Below are 6,000 nucleotides of genomic sequence, written 5' to 3'. Positions count from 1 at the left end.
GTGGGATGTACACATCTAGTGTAGCATAAAGGAACAGCTGGCAGCCATTTCTGGTCCCGTAATTCTGTTACATGCCCAGAGTCTCACAGAAATAATATGTTCACCAAGAGATGTGGCTCCAGGCAATTATACCCTAATATGCAAGGAAAATGAAACTCGTTTAGAAACAATTCACACTCCCTGAAATTGGAATTAGCAGATTCCTGGAAAAGCCCTGTCCGTTTAAATAATGTTATGAGCAGCCTCGTTAACATAATAATTTCTTTTTTTTTTTTTAAATGCTGTGCATGCGCCAGATATTAAGAAGGCGATGCAAGCAATATTGAAGAATACCATGAAGTGTATCTTGCTGGAAGCAGTTTACTAGAAACCCGCTGTGTGTGGAAAGTCGGATTTATTCTTCGATGGGAATATTCTAATTTTAAGAAGCATGTCTGGGTAATTATTAGCTATATACCCCTATACCCTCTTACATTTTTTATGATATTGCGCAAGAAAACGTGCTGGGATAAATTAATCATACATCCGCATTTGGTGGTGTGTTGGAAGTTAGCTCTACAGGCCTCGATTCAAGCAAGGTATGGGAACCCGAGGACTTGCAATCTATTGGAACTTCATTGCATGTAACTTACAGGTACTTGATGGCATTCAACCTATGGGAACTCGATGGCTTGCAAGCTGTGCAACTCAGTAGAAAGCAACCTATGGGAACTCGATGGCTTGCAAGCTGTGCAACTCAATAGAAAGCAACCTATGGGAACTCGATGGTTTGCAAGCTGTGCAACTCAGTAGAAAGCAACCTATGGGAACTCGATGGCTTGCAAGCTGTGCAACTCAGTAGAAAGCAACCTATGGGAACTCGATGGCTTGCAAGCTGTGCAACTCAGTAGAAAGCACCCTATGGGAACTCGATGGCTTGCAAGCTGTGCAACTCAGTAGAAAGCAACCTATGGGAACTCGATGGCTTGCAAGCTGTGCAACTCAGTAGAAAGCAACCTATGGGAACTCGATGGCATGCAAACATATGGGAACTTGACTGCATGTAACCCTATGTGTTATGTTTTAACCATCAGTTATGTGCAGGCAAGGTTCCATGGAGAGGCTGGGGATTCCAGAATCTCAAAATTAGTGTTGTCCTTCGAGGGGTTAGATGTAACCGAGGAGTTGAAATAAACATCCTGCCTTTCTGTAGGTTATTTCTTTCCAAAATTGGTGACGAGGATGGGATGCCGTTTCTACATGCTAGCGTGATGTTCCAACCCCTGAGAGTTACTGGTAATGCTGTAGTGTATTAGGTAATGGTCGCTGAGGTCCTGCTATCTACTTTCATGGGAAGGTGTTGTGTAGGGCTTGAGAAACCCTTCAAATTGTAGTACTTAAGTTTGAACTGAAGCTGCTCTTGAGGGCTCATACACAATGGAAGCTCATCCATTCAAGCCTTCCTGTGCCTTGTATATGAATGTGAATTTAAAGATCTGAGTGTGATGAGCCAGCCAGGAATGCAAAGACTTTTCTTCTTAGTTAAAGGAGGGTGTAGCATGGTACAGGTCTAGTTTTTTTGCGGTAATATTGGGTGATTAAAACTGATTGTACCGCTCACACATCAAGGCAATGCTATCAGACCTCCAAATTTAATTGAGCTTGCCTGCATTGCCTAGGTGTCGCGAGGAGAGGGTGCTTGGTATTTCACGTCAATTGGGCTGCAGAGCTGCATGGACATAGAAAAGGGAATATACCATTTAGTCTACATGAACAAGGAAACAGGACTATAACAGGACTTACAAATGTAATACAGGACAGTGCACCTTATAGAGGAAGTTCCATTTGGTGAAAATATAAAGAGTCCGTGCCATAAGTGAACTTGGTCACGTTTTCAGCAGCGACTACTTTATTAATTTTAACTTGGAGTGATCTGACAAGGGTGACTACTATATTTATTTAAATTATTTGTTTTATCAGTGTTCAGTCATGGATGCACAGTCTGTTTCAGCACCTCCTACATTTTTGCAGAGTTCAGGACTACTTTTTATGGCTTGGGAGTGTTTGAGGGAGTCATTTGAAACTTATTAGGAAACTGTGGGTGGTGATGTGTTTGTTGCCAAACACAAGTTGGCTTTCTTGAAACATAAGTTGGGGGTAGAGGGAAGGAAGGTGATGAAAACATTACCCTTTCTGGTGAATCAGGATGGTGATGGGGAGGATGGGGAGCATTTGGATGAGGAGCTTGAAGATGAATATATGAGTGCAATGAGAGCATTGGCAGAGAAGTTTGAAAGAAAAATTAGCATAGTGGTAGAAAGACATAAATGTTTTTGCCTGGCCAGTTCCCTGGGGAATGTATTCAGCAAAAAGTTTCAGTCGTCAGAACCTTAGCTGTGACATGTAAATTTAGAGATTTGCATGAAGAGGTTATCAGGAATCAATTAATCAATAAAACAAATAATGTTAAGAACCCGGAGAAATTGCTGAAATTGAAAGATTCTTCTCTTGATAAAGCCATCAGTATAGCAGGTTGCATGGAGAACACATCTAGATATGTTAAGGAACTTAATGAATGTTAACAAAATGAAAGAAGTAATCTTGATAATGTACATGTAGTGCACAGATCACAAAAAAACACATTGGTTCCAAAGTGTATGCCAAAACTCAGTTGGCAAGTGAAAAATCTGCATGCTATAAATGCAGGAGTACAAAACATATAGTGGAGTCTTATTCTTATCTTGCCATTAAAGAAACATTTTTAAGGGCAAGAAAGTAGGACATTTTACCTGGGTGTGTAAGTCTGAAGGACGTGGTGGATAAAAACAAGACGTCAATGCAGTAAGAGATGTGCTGAATAAGCCTAATGATGAAGAGGTTTTTTCTGTTGATGAAAAAGTAGAAGTGTTGGTGGTGAGTGAAACTGCAACTGATGAACTCGCACGAATGGTGGGTAAAATACTAGAAGCATACCATCCCCCGCAGTGTGCCAAAAAGATTAATAGTGGTGAAGTGTTGGTATGGGCTGATTCTTGCTCACCTTACCCCTTAATAGATAAAACCATCTGGGGAAAACAGAGGGATTGTAAGCTGTTGTAAGATGTTGGACCGGAGTGCTATTGTGGTGTAAAGGTACCCATAGTTGTCTATTTGAATGGTACGTTGCAGTTTAAAAACGGTCAGCAGTATGTAAGGTTGATGTAGTTGAAAAAGGGAAGACATTGTTGGGTTGCAGAGAGCAAAAAGCTTTGGAAATAATGCTAAGTACCAATCATCCTGATCAGTCTGACTCACAGAGGGATCTGATAAAGAGTTGTGGTTTGGCAAATATTCTAAGTTGTTTGCTGAATGGTTAGGTTGCTTGGAAAAATTTGAACATCACATAATACTGAAAAAAGGTTGCTGTCCCAAAGTATACAAAATGAGGAGTGTTCAGTTAGCCGTGCATGATTAATTGAAAGATGAGCTTGACATGTTATGTGCTCTGGGGGTGATTTAGCCGATTGATGCATCTAAGTGACTCAACCCGATTTTGTTGGCTGAAAAGCCTAACAGAAAATTACTAATTTGTGGGGCCTTAAGAGATCTTAAAGAGGGTATTTGGGTTGATTGACATCCTCTTTCCCACATTAATGAAATGCTCATGAACATAAGAGATAGCACATATTTCTCGTCACTTGACTTATCAAGTCCATATCATCACGTGCAGTTGCATCTGAAATCGAAAAATCTAACTTCATTTATAATGCATGTAGAAGCTTTCTAAATTGTATGGATGGCATTTGGGTTAGTATCTGCATCAGCAGTGTTCCAAAGAGTGGTGCAGAATGTCTTGAAGGAGCTTGTCAATATGTTATTCCTTCAGGATGATATATTGGTTTTGGGTTCTGATAAGAAACTGCATGATGATGTTCTTCAGGTAGTGTTGCATAGGCTAGAGTGGGCAGAATTGACAGTCAGCATTGACAAATGCAAGGTTGGAGTAACTGAGGTGGAATATCTTAGGCACACATTATCAAAGGATGGCATAAAGCCCAGGGTGAATCTGGTGGAGGTTATAGAAAAAGCATTTTTAGCTATTGATAATGAACAACTATGTTCCTTTATGGGTTTAGCTGAGTACTATTCCAAGTTTGTTGAACACTTCTCAGATACGACATGTGTTCTGTCAGTTGATGAAAAAATTAGCGCTGTATAAATGGACAAGCGAGTGTCAATCAGCATTCAAAACCACTAAACAGTCCAGTGTCAAGGCTGTTTTCTTGAAACCGTTTGATCCCCAAGATGAGACTATAATAGTGGTGGACGCTAGTACATATGGACTGGGAGCGGTGTTATTGCAATGGAAAAATAAGTACGAAAGGGTTGTTGCGATCGCATCTCACACATTGAAAGAAGCTAAATGTGCATATTCCACAATTGAAAAAGAAGCGTTGGTGGGGAGTGCAACATTTTAGTACTTATGTTTGGGGTACTGTTTTTTGAGTTGTACACTGATCATAAACCCTAGATTTATTTTTCACCAAAAGCGCAAGAAGAACAACACGTTAGAATTACTTAAAGGTTGTAACGGTTGCAGGAATATAATTTTGTTATTAAGTATGTACCTGGGATGAGAAATGTAAATACACACTGTTTGTATCGTCTACCTATAGCTGATGAAGATTGTGCTGCTGATGATGATGACTGGGTGGCGTCCAATGTGGAAGAATCGTGAAGGGGTGCAATTTCAGAAGAGTGGAAACAGGCATTGGTAGTGGGTGAAACTTTGCAGCAATTTGCAACATGCTCCTCTCAACCTATCAGCCAATCTGATTTTGGAAGACGAGAGTTAAGCAAATATAGAATGCTTTGGTCAAAGTTATCTGTACTTGGGGGAATTATGAGAAGTTGTGATAGACTGGCAGTGCCCATGAAGTTATGGCCAAGATTATGGGAGTTGTCACATGAGGGACATGGTGGAATGCCAGCCATGAAAAGGAGAGCATGTGTGGAGTTTTGGTGGCAGGCATGGACAGCGAGATTGTGTGGTAGGTGTGCAATTGCATTGCCTGCATGTGCAGGGATGAATCTCATACTCAACGGCGGCTGGCACTGATCGGAGGTAGGGGGAGCGGTAGCAGAGGAGGACACAGGAAGTAGGGATGGGAGGGGGAGGGTGTGGGAGGTAGTGGGAATTAAAAAAAAAAAACGTACCATTTTGCTGCTTCCTTGCATCCGTAGCCCTCCTTCGCTCAGAACACCGTAAGCACACCCAGGTGACTAGTCAGTCAATCACAACACTGCCTTAGCTGCTCAGACACTGACTGAGGGCATGGGCATGTTCTTCGTGTAGGCTGTTATACAGCCTGCATGAAGAACATGCGAAGTGCACAAGACTGTTTTGGTCTACCCGAGAGGGCCGACCAAGCAGTCACTGCGCACTTCAGGAGGGTGCTGTCACTCCTTTCCTGCCCCCTCCCCTAAATCAAAGCGGGCAGAAGTAGGAGAAAATAAAATGATAATAACACAAGTTATTAGAATTTTATTTTCCCTTTGTGTCACTGCAAAAAACCAATGGGGCGACGCTCCTACGCCTTAAAGAAGGAGCCGCCACTGCTCATACGCTTAGTGAAACTCCCATTGTATCAACAGAATTGCCCAAGAAAGAATAGCATAGAGTGGGAATAGACATATGTGGTTCATTCAATTCTAAAGGTTTATAAGGAAAGTATTGCGTTGTGCTTGTGCTAAGTGGCCGGAGGTAGCGTTATTGAAGGAGGTCAAAGCTGCTAAGACGCTTTCAGAAGAGAAGGTTGCCCAGAATGGGTTTCTTCTGACAATATACTGCAATTTGCGGAGGAGGAATATCAGCAGTTTTTGGAAAGGGTAGTAATAAAGCATTACAAAATTGCAGTTTATCATCCCTGAGAAAATGGCACGGTGGAGCATTTTAATTGAGTTTTAAAAGAGGGTGCTCAGTTAGCAGTGGAGAGTGATCGTGGTTGTAAAAAGGAAGGCAAGAGCATGCTGATGACTTAC

Source organism: Triturus cristatus, chromosome 2_1, assembly GCF_964204655.1.
Source record: "Triturus cristatus chromosome 2_1, aTriCri1.1, whole genome shotgun sequence".
Taxonomy (NCBI): Eukaryota; Metazoa; Chordata; class Amphibia; order Caudata; family Salamandridae; genus Triturus; species Triturus cristatus.
Note: the sequence above shows the minus strand (reverse complement) of the source record.